This window comes from Leptinotarsa decemlineata, unplaced genomic scaffold (genome assembly GCF_025532065.1).
Source record: "Leptinotarsa decemlineata unplaced genomic scaffold, Ldec_3_MD MMD2_tig00001393_RagTag_RagTag, whole genome shotgun sequence".
Taxonomy (NCBI): Eukaryota; Metazoa; Arthropoda; class Insecta; order Coleoptera; family Chrysomelidae; genus Leptinotarsa; species Leptinotarsa decemlineata.
Window position 1 is genome coordinate 9,592,716 of NW_027412562.1, and position 11,580 is coordinate 9,604,295.

Consider the following 11,580-nt stretch of genomic DNA (forward strand, 5'->3'; position numbering starts at 1 on the left):
CTCAATCCCCTAATAAACTTACTAGAATATCACCACGCCCGCTTTTATACTCCCAGAAAGATAAACGAAAAAAAAAGAAACATCTTCGTCTCGAAAAGTCCTAACCAGGATCATCACTTATTACTATCGCTCCGATCTAATGCGAGATGTAACGTAACACCTATACCGCTTTCCACTATCAATTATTATCAGTCGTAAATAGTCATGGTAAAACGAGCGAAGGACAACAATTTAGGGTGCGACCTGCAGGGCTCGTAAGGATGAAGAAGATATCCCAGAGCGAGACATAGATGAAAGAAAGATAAAAATATTCGTGTTAACATAGTTGCCCGTGTAATAAGTTAGAGCTCTACATGAAATCAAAAAAAATCATGACACACGTCTACGAACTTATGAAACTGTAGATTACTGTAGATTAACACACAACCAAAAGTTCTTATACAATGCGGACGTACATAGTCCCCCGCACCTCTGAACTTTTGAACGGAACAAGATATCCGATAAACTTCACATAAAAAGGTATCATTTTTTCTGCTTTTTAATAAGAAAGTAAGTAGTGTTGCATCAGTCGCTACTAACTTTTTTTAACCGAAATGGTGGTATTGTGATATCTCGTTTGATAGGTACTTCAGTACTATATCCAACCTTTTTTATTTTTGAAAATCGTATCAACTGTTCCTGAGTAATTAGCAGGTTTTATATTAGTTTTAATTAATTACAAAAAAACGATAGATTTCATAATTTTCAAAAAAAACTAGGTTCAATGCAATACCACGAAAAGATAGGAATCGGTTTTCTCCAAAAATATTAATGTCTCCGAACCGCTTTCTGCTTCGATAAGTTTGTTGGAAGTTAAAATGGAAACAAATATGTCTTGGTACAATTATGTCGCTGAAATTGGAAAGGCTGCTTCTCAAAAGCTTGGAACACTATCCGAACCGTAAAACTGTACACACCTCAGCAACTTTTGGTGCTTTATGAAACTCAGATCAAACCTTCTTTGGAGTATTGTTCTCATGTATGGAGTTACGCCTCTAGGCATACCCTGAAGCTGCTGGATTCCATCCGGAAAGATCCATCGACCTGATTGGAAACATGAACATCATTTTCAACCTTGATAGTCTGGAACATCTAAAAAAGTTTGAAGATTTGTGTCTCTTTCATAGATACTTTCATGGGATATGTTCAAGTACATTGGCACATTTGATTCCACCAAAAGTGGTACATATCAGAAATACGCTAAGGACTGTGGCTGCTAACTCAACTCCTACGCTCTTATTTGGGTCAGAGAACCAATGTTGTTTTTTATACATACTTATCACAATCCGATGTGCCACAAGTCTCCAATCTGGGACCCCTGTTTTTCCTTATCTTCATAAATGATCTCACCTCCGATCTTTGGTGTGGCAACTTACTTTTTGAAGACGACTTGAAGATCTTTTCATCCATCACAAGTTTAGAGAACTGCTCTTACCTCCAGTCTCAATTAGACCTGATAGATAACTGGTGTCAAATCAATAAATTGGCAATGAGTGTTAAAAAGTGCAGAGTTTGTTCTTTTACACGTAATGCCAGTATTTTTATACTTTCGAGGATGAAATACTCCTCCGCGAAGAAGCTGTCGAAGATCTAGGGGTGACGTTCGACAGCAGGTTAACATTTGTTGGCCACACCAATACTGTCGCGGCAAAGGCTAGAAAAATGCTTGTTTTTGTTCTGCTTAACTGTAAATCATTCACCAATATTACCGCCTTAACCATACTTTATCTCTCGTTCGCTCCAAGTTAGAGTATACTACTTTGATTTGGTATCCTCTCTATAATGTACATAAGGAAACCTTGGAAAATATGCAAAGGCGTTTTCTGAAGTTTCTTGCATTTAGAACTGATGGCGTGTACCCTGCTAGAGGAACTGACCACTGTACAGTACTTCAAAGATTCGATCTGCCGGCCTTGGAGCTACGTAGAATTTCATCAAGTATTATTATGTTATACAAAATTTTGCATTGTTCCATTGATACACCCTCGTTAACGTACCTCAAGCTACTACACGTAGACAGATCACTTTCTATGCCCCTTTTACTAGATCCAACCTTGGAAAAGTGTCTCCTATAAATTTGATGTGTGAAAATTATAATACCCATTGCAGTTAATGTGATATTAATTTCGATCCACTAAAGACCATATTATCCAAAATTGAACAAACCATCATATATTTTACTGTCTTCATGTGATGTTATTTACAAATTGTAACGTTCCGTTTTTCCATTTGTAATTTCATATTGTTTGTGACACAATCTGAACACAAAATAAACCTTTTCCTTTTCAATTATTTCAAATGTGAATTATAACATACCCATTATCTAAATTCTTATTTTTATTTTCACAGATCTGGGATTCTTCTGAGCAGTCTTCGGTAGCGCTACCAAACAAATATAAATCGGAATAGGTATGACATTATTTGTTTTGATTATTTTATTCCGTATCACGGTTAGGTATGCAAATACACGACATAATAAATCGTCTTCTTCTTTTGTTCAGTTACAAAATCCATTTTCAAATAGTTATGTTATTAAGTCAGGGAATTCATTTTTTCCGTGTATGGTCAAGTTAGAAGTTACACAGAGATATATATATATATATATATATATATATATATATATATATATATATATATATATATATATATATATATATATTTATGTCATTCTTAGAATCGGTGGACTTTGTTTATATGTCTATTTTATTAGGCGAGAGAAGAGTTTGAACTTTGAACTGGTACCGATTCAATGTAGATAGAATGAAAATGTGAAACGATCTTTCTGTGCTTGGCTTTCTAAGTGAGAAAGTGACAAAATAATTATAAAATTTTGATAGTCATCCATATAACTGGATTCCAACTATTAAGGTAATTATGGGATGAAAATTGAATGGGGATGATAGTGATTAATGTTATGAAGTTGTGGATTGAAGCTAACCGTAGAATCAATTGAAATTTTTTGACAGTAGTTTTTTTATTCTGGTTTTGCCAAGTAAAAGTGAAACAGAAACATAAAAACCGAATCAGAATCGGTAAAATTGAAACTGAAACTTAAACAAAAAAGTAAAATTAAAATTGAAACTGATACGTAAAAAAACTGAAACTAACATTCAGGCAAAAGTGAGGCGTAGTAAATAACAAAAACTATTTAGACGACGAGACCACAAGTGGTTGAGATAGAAGCACCACTATATGAGAGTTGGGGGAGTCCGTTAACGGAGTGTCTGGAGATCTACTGAAGACTGCCGGAATCCTGGATCGCCTGGATCAGAGAAGTCGGAGTAGGAGATTACCAGTCATCGGTTTTGAGTTATATTCATGGTTTCGAAGAATAGAATTTCCATATGATATTGTAAGGTTTAATGCATTAAACCCTTTGATAAGTTCTTGTATTTATTAAGAATTCTGATCGAGGCCATCATTGGATAAAAAACTCATTTTAACCACCGACAATCTGGTTCATTTATAAATAGTCCCAAATTTTTTTACTTCATTCATTAAATTTTTACACAGTTTTTCCTTGTTTCATTGGTAGTCTGGAAGTGTTTCATATACCTGTGTAGCAACGTTGATCTACAGTGACAAGTGTTGAAAAGGGTTCCCTATTTCTATAAACTTCTGTAGATGGCGCCCAATTAAGGACTTGGTTTTGGTAACCCTTTTCAACACCCAGTATTGAGCTTCAATAGGGAATATAAGGAACGAACCACGCTCTTGCCTCCGCATCACCCACTGCTAGTCGTGGAATTTGTATCGTTATTTTGCTCTGAGTTCAAAAAAGAGTAAGGTAACATTACAGAATAATGATTTATTGATTGTCATCTTTTTTCTTAATTCCATCATATATATAAATTCATTTCTTTATTTGTCAAATCCTTAATATGTCAATCTTTAGTTATATATTTAGCTCAAGTTTAACTTCGGCTCTTGTTTGTGCTTTAAATTTAACTTAAAATGATGCGGCCAAATGCGACCCACTGACGTTCAGTGTTTGTCAAATTCAACTTATTTTTTTGAAAAAAATTGAAAAACGCATTTCTACATTGAATTTAACAAAAAGTTACTTGAAAAAGTTGTGTCTACGGCAATTTTATATCCATATGCCAAATTTTATGCAACTAGGATAAAGTTAACGTTTTGCTTATTTTTGACAGATATCCCCTTTATTTTAAAAAACAAGTTCGGTTAATAGTCATCAATTCATGTATACATAACAAACTCATCATGGAGTTTATCTTTTCTGATACATTTTTACTAATACGGACATTTTTAGAGAGAAATTAAAAATGTGCTATACAAATTTTAACATGACTGGTGCAAAGTTTCAATCACTTGGCTATTTTCTTAAACAAACGTCGGTACCTTCAATTTTGAAAAAGCAGATACAACTCAAAAACTGCAATGAGTATTAATTACATTAAAATTTCAATATTCAGTATTTACAGTTTATTTATAAACACTAATTAGGGCGGTAAGGATGCTTAATCACGTTGAATAAAATTTTTAAGAAGGTTTTGACAAACAAAATGCATGCTATGGTAGTGTCAAGTTGTTGATTTACTTGTCAAATTTTTAACAGTTATTGTTGCAATAATGTTGTCTCTTCAGGAAAGAATAGAAATACTTTTAATATGTGGTGAGAATACACCATACCGGCAAGTAGCTAACATTTTTAATAAACGGCATCCAGGAAAAAATGTTCAACATACTACTGTGTCAAGGATAATGTCGAAATTCAGAGAAACAGGATCCGTAGCAAATCAATTTAAGAAAAAGCACACTCCAAGTAAATATGACGAGGAGGCCCAACTTAACATTTGTTTAAAATTTATTGAACACGGGCAAACGAGTATAAGCGATATTATAAAAAATACCGATTACAAGAGAGAAAGTGTTGGAAAAATTTTATTAAAGAATAAATTTTGGCCTTACAAGCCAAAATTTATTAACACATTAAAAGAACAAGATTTTGATGTCCGTTTGGGGTTTTCATTCTGGTTTCAAGGAGAGAGAGAAGAAAATGTAAAGTTTCCGTATAAAATTTCATGGACAGATGAGGCAACGTTCTCTTCAAATGGAACGGTAAGTTCTCAAAATTGTCGATGGTGGGCCCAAGAAAATCCCAATTTCACAGTTGAATGTGGTGATCATTATTCTTTTAAAACTAATGTATAGTGTGGGATACTTAACGACCAAATAATTGGTCCATTTTTCTTTACGAAAAATTTATCATCTGTCGGTTATCTCAACCTTATAAATAATAAGGTTAGTGAAGTTTTAGATAATATGCCTTTAAATATTAAATACGGCCTATGGTATCAGCTTGATGGCGAACCAATACATCACACGGTTGCTGTAAACCAGTCCTTCCAACAAATGTTCAGAGGCAAAGTTATTGGACGTAACTGGGAACATTATTGGCCACCTAGATCACCCGACTTGACACCTTTAAACTTTTTCTTATGGGGTTACCTGAAACAAAAAGTGTACCGAAGTAGACCATTTACTGACATACAACATCTGGAAAATACCATTCGCGAGTGCTGTGCAAATATAAATCCCCGATTCATTAAAAATGCAGTTACAGATGTCAGTAGAAGGATCATAATTTGTATTGAACGTGGAGGACGACATACTGAAATGTAGGCTATAAGTGTTCGACAACCTCATTTAGATCAATAAGTAATTTCTTGTACCCATTTGTATTTTCTATAATATTATTGTTGTTTAAAATCTATAATAATAATAATAGTTCTATCAAAATTATTTGCATTTTTTTCTAGTTGCCTCTGCTTTTTCGAAATCAAAGGTTTGTTTAAGAAAATACCCAAGTGATTGAAACTTTGCACCAGTCATGTTAAAATTTTTATAGCAAATTTTTAATTTCTCTCTAAAAATGTCCGTATAAGTAAAAATGTATCAGAAAAGTTAAACTCCATGATGAGTTTGTTATATATACATGAATTGATGACAATTAACCGAACTTGTTTTTTAAAATAAAGGGGATATCTGTCAAAAATAAGCAAAACGTTAACTTTATCCTAGTTGCAGAAAATTTGGCATATGGATATGCAATTGCCGTAGACACAACTTTTTCAAGTAACTTTTTGTTAAATTCGATCTAGAAATGCACTTCTTCAATTTTTTTCAAAAAAAAAGTTGAATTTAACAAACACTGTACGTCAGTGGGTCGCAGTTGGCCGCATCATTTTAAGTTAAATTTAAAGCACAAACAAGTGCCGAAGTTAAACTTCATTGAAACTTTTCGAAAAAAAAGTTTCCCATATAGTGCGCACTTTAATGGTGACACTTTATATTGTCCTGTAAATGGATTCATCCGTTGGGCATTAAATTTTGTTTTTCTTATTGTTTAATAACTATGATCTAATCCAAGATGTAACCTAACACCAATCCCGCTTCTCCTTATCAATCGAAAATAGTAATCGGACGACAAAGATTTGGGGTGCGCCCTGTAGCGTGTAAAAATGAAGAAGATATCGGAGCGCGGAGAGATAGACGGAAGATAAAAATGTTTATGCATTGCCATGCGTGATGATTCAGTGGTCGAGTGATGGGCACATCTGCCTTTATTCCCACGATCGGAGAACACGTGTTTATCGAGACTGAGGAGCGAGCTGTTCTCGTGCAAAGCATGACGTACGCTGTACACCTACGGAATGAAGTATGATAGCCGGTCGCCGTTATCTAGTTGGCTGCTTTCAAACGGCGAGATTTCGTTGTTCAATAGCTTGAGGATAATTGAATAGAGTAAATGGTGGATGTGCCGATGGCAGACCGGAATGTGACAGGTTGAATAGAGGAAAGGATTACCGGCGGATGTGTTTTGCTATTTTATTTACGTATAGACAGCGGTGGCTCAGTTTATAAAGAAATACAACTGTACCCGCTAGTTGTGTGAGGTTTGTCTTAATTTAAACATCAGTTTTTAACGTTTCAATTGATAAGAGTAGCTACATAATCTGCTACTGCTAGATATGTGTTACTCTCATATATATATATATATATATATATATATATATATATATATATATATATATATATAGTCGTTTGAATTTTGCATCTGTCGTTTGGAGTCCGCATACGATTCATCAACAGAGAATTGAAAGTGTTCAAAATAAATTCGTCAAACAAATAGCCCGTAAAAGGAATATTTCTATAATCAATAGAAATCCGCGTCCAGTTTTCAAAAAATATTTTCTGTTATCCCTTACAGATAATCGTGTCAATTGTCCAAAAATTTCATTAAATACATCTTGCATAGACTTGCAAAACCATGATCTCTTTGCTACCTCGTTTAGAAAAACCATTTCAGGGAAAAACTCTGAAGTTATTTTTCCTTGGTGCAGCCAAGTGTTGCCCATCCTTACACTTGGCTGCACCATACTGATGATGGGTCAAAAGCCCGAAACACGTGTCTATGGTTTGCCACTTCTTTGAGTGCTATGTCCGATTAAAAAACTCCTTTATCTATATCAAGACACTCGATAACCTTTGTATTTATATTATTTCCTGGACCCGGATGTCACGCAGGTAGCTATAGCTGCCTCCGTGGTGATTTTGATAGTTTTCTTGTAAACACAAGATCTATTAAGTGAAACCACAAATGTGCGGCTGGCTCCTGCTGGTGGCTTCGTGCATTTGTATTTATTTCTTCTGGTAACCAAGTGTTGCCCATCCTTACACTTGGCTGCACCATACTGATGATGGGTCAAAAGCCCGAAACACGTGTCTATGGTTTGCCACTTTTTTGAGTGCTATGTCCGATTAAAAAACTCCTTTATCTATATCAAGACACTCGATAACCTTCGTATTTATATATATATATATATATATATATATATATATATATATATATATATATATATATATATATATATATATATATATATATATATATATATATATATATATATATATATATATAAATACCCTATTTTGTCCAAAAGTTGACATTTTTCAGAAAAGTCTGTCAACACCGGAATAACGATTTTCATGATTTTACACAAGTTAATTTGGTTACATCTATTAGTAAAATGTAAGTGAAACTGAAATCATGGTAACTGGTACTGATTGGATTTTCAGATAGGTTATGGTGAATATTTTTCAGTTATTCCAGCGTTCTGGAGATCTTGAGAAGGTACCTCATCCAAAATAAAATATTCATCTGAAAAATGAACTGCACTTGAGAATTCGAAGTTGCCTAATTCATAATATAGTAGCACATCCCATCTCTAGGGAAGAGATGCTTAGGTACGTATTAAAAAAATAAATATTTCGAAATAAAGTTCGTACACAGCAAAATCTGGCAAATATTGCAGAAAAACAACTACTTTCCTGGATTCAATATCCATCGTGCTATTCATCAGGAAAGTAATTGTTTACGAGATTTTACCATGTGGGAACGTTGGGATAGATATGTTTCAGATTTTATTTCAAAATATTTGTTTTCTTAATACGGATCATATTAATTCTTACCAGGACAAAATAACGGTAAGTAGATTTATTTCTCATTGTTTTATATAAGATTGTTGAGCATGCATGGGGGAAATAGGGAAAGACACTGGACCATGCTGTTAAGGGAGAATGTGTGTAAGTACAGTAAATTTGTTGTGTTCAGGATGATTTTCATTTTCAGTTCATATTTCGGATTACATATTTGGAAAAAATATTTTATAGTCTTCAACATTAGGACCTATCTGATGAATTGCTTTTTTAGTCTAACGTTCCTTTATACTTAAGTAACATTTTTCAGGTAAAACACTCTTGCAAAAGGGATCTTGAATTTCATTAGGATGATGAGCGGCAGTTTCTGTCAATGAAAACCCCCTCAACTACGTGTTGAGTGTTTTTTGTGTACCTTGAAGCAAATTTATATGTTGTCCTTTGGTTTGTTATAGTTTCCCAAACCTATAAATTTCGGCTAGATTTATTTCTATTGTACGGCGTTAAATGATATCATGCACCTGCCCATAAAACCCCACACATTGACTGATTGAGATCGACATCACATTACACCCCTAATCAGTTTCAGAAAAATGTCAGTGGTCCAGTACTTTCTGGGTGGTAAAGATGTCTAACAGTCGATTTTCAAGTTATGGGATTAAGTATCGTGCCCCTAGACAAAAACAAAATCGGTTGCCATTAATTTTTGCGATAGCGATCCTGACTTACCCCACATATCAGGTTTCTTAGGTATTGTACCTTTGATAAAGAAAATACAGTAACAAATATCAAGTTTCAACGCCAACGCTGGTAAACTTTTAAATTGATTTCTGTTTAACTTTTCCATAATTTGAATCATTTTCAACATTGTCATATGGAGGCATTTTATAAGATGACGTGATGATGCAAAAAATCTAATCAAAATTAATTAGAACCGGTTTTTTCACCAAATGAACAATGAATTTTCTATCAATGATATATTAGATACACTGTGTATGATAATTAAACTCTTTATATTTTTTAACTGTAGCTGTTTACTACTGTTATTACTTTAAATAGAAAGAATGCAACAATAAACTACCAAAATTGTAATAATAATGATAATTCAGAACTTTCAATCATCATATCTTCATGGCTTCATTGTCACAGGAGTTGCAGGAATTTTGTTTGAATATTAACAAGAAATGAAAAAATTGAAAGATTCCAAACCAAGTTATGTCATGACGTTTCGATTGAGCAAATCCGGAATAGCAGAGCATGTTTGGACTCATCAACATAACATCAAGTGAGCTCAAATCTCAGAGGAATAAGACCAGTTATCACCCGAAGACGATTGTGGATACTAACAATCGAAACGTCGTGACATAACTTGGATTGGAATCTTTCAATTTTTAATTTTTAGCTTGTATGAATATTTAATTTTTTTTATTTTTTGGTTGTTGTTTGTATGTTATTTCTTTGTAATTTCAGTTTTTTGTTCAGTAAAATTGTTATTTTTTCGGTTAATCTCTTTGATCTTTTTAATTTTTCACAGATTCTCTCAGGGATTTCAAATCAATTTATATTAAATTAGACAATGGAAGTCCGAACTAATGAAATGCAGGAATTTTGTTGATACTTTTGCACTCACTTCTGTGTTTCTGTGTATAATTACTTTGTTCGTTCAAAATTAGAATATGGCTGTTTTATATGGAGTCCTATTTACAGTCAACATATTCTTTCTTACAGAAAAATTTCTTGAAATTTCTATGTTCTTGAACAGAATAAGGAACATATCCACCAAGAGGTTCAGGTTCTGCCCAAGTTCGATTTTATGTAATTGGAAAATTGTCGAAAACCGGCTTCTGAAGGATTTTTGTATGAACGTTTGAACGCTCAAATGGATTGCTCAGTTTTCTTATAAATATATTCGTTTCTCAACCTGCCAGAAGAACCTGCCAGAAGAACCTGCCTTTTTTATGCAACAAAGCTCACACAATCTATTATTTAAAGCTCCTGATAAATTTCATATAAACCAATTTTAATGAAATATGCTACTTTTGTGCAGGAGCGGATCTAGGAATGTTTTAAGGGTTAGAGGGCGCACTTGAGATGCAGGAATCCGGTTATCGATTGCGGTTTGGTAATTTTCTGTGGCGAAGGGATGCGCCACTGCTATTGTGACATTTGCACTCGTAATATCATAGAACTTAAGTATCTAACAAATAATTTCTTGTGATTTTTTTCTACATCTATATTCCACATTTTTTATTCTTTTCAGGTAAAAATTTTCATTAGGCATTCAGAAAAATGAGAAATTAAACTTTCTATGTTTTCCTACCACTTTTATTTTAGCTAATGTTACTGCAGTTCCGTTACTGCTTCCAATTACTGCTTCATTTCTCCTACCAGGTAGTAACGGCTATATCCATCAATTCATTACTCATTCTACCCACTTTCTGTGAATGGTATGTATCATTGTGGTGCTATGAAAGCTATATTATTATTATTTATAGGTCTCAACCACTACTGATGATTTCCATGTGCCAAGGCCCAAGGCAGTTATTCCACCACCTGCATTAAATTTTCTGCAAATAAGCAATACTTTCACGTCCCCATTTCAGTAAATTTATGAACACAAATTGTTTGAACAGTATATTTTTCCTTCTGATATTTTTGAAAGAACAAATCGTTTGTAATATTATGAGTTATACTGCATATCTATTTTTGCTTATATCCGAGTACCAATGAGTTTTATAAATGTTTTGCTTCGATTTGGGTACATTTACTAAAAATAGCTAATACAAAGTTTTATAATTTACTATTATTTGCATGCATCACATCTACATAGCCAGTCGACCTAGAATATCAATAAGTTTTTCTATTTATTTTGTCTTGATTTTGATTATATTTACTGAAAATAGCTGATACAAAGTTTTGTAGATCAACAATTTTCATGCATTTCATCATAATAGCTAGTAGGGCTTACGCCACCGTACATACGAACTAGGCGACCATCTAGGGTACCACATACCAAGCAGAAGTGCTTGAGCGGTTTCGGATACATTTACTAAAAATTGCTAGTATAAAAGTTTGTAA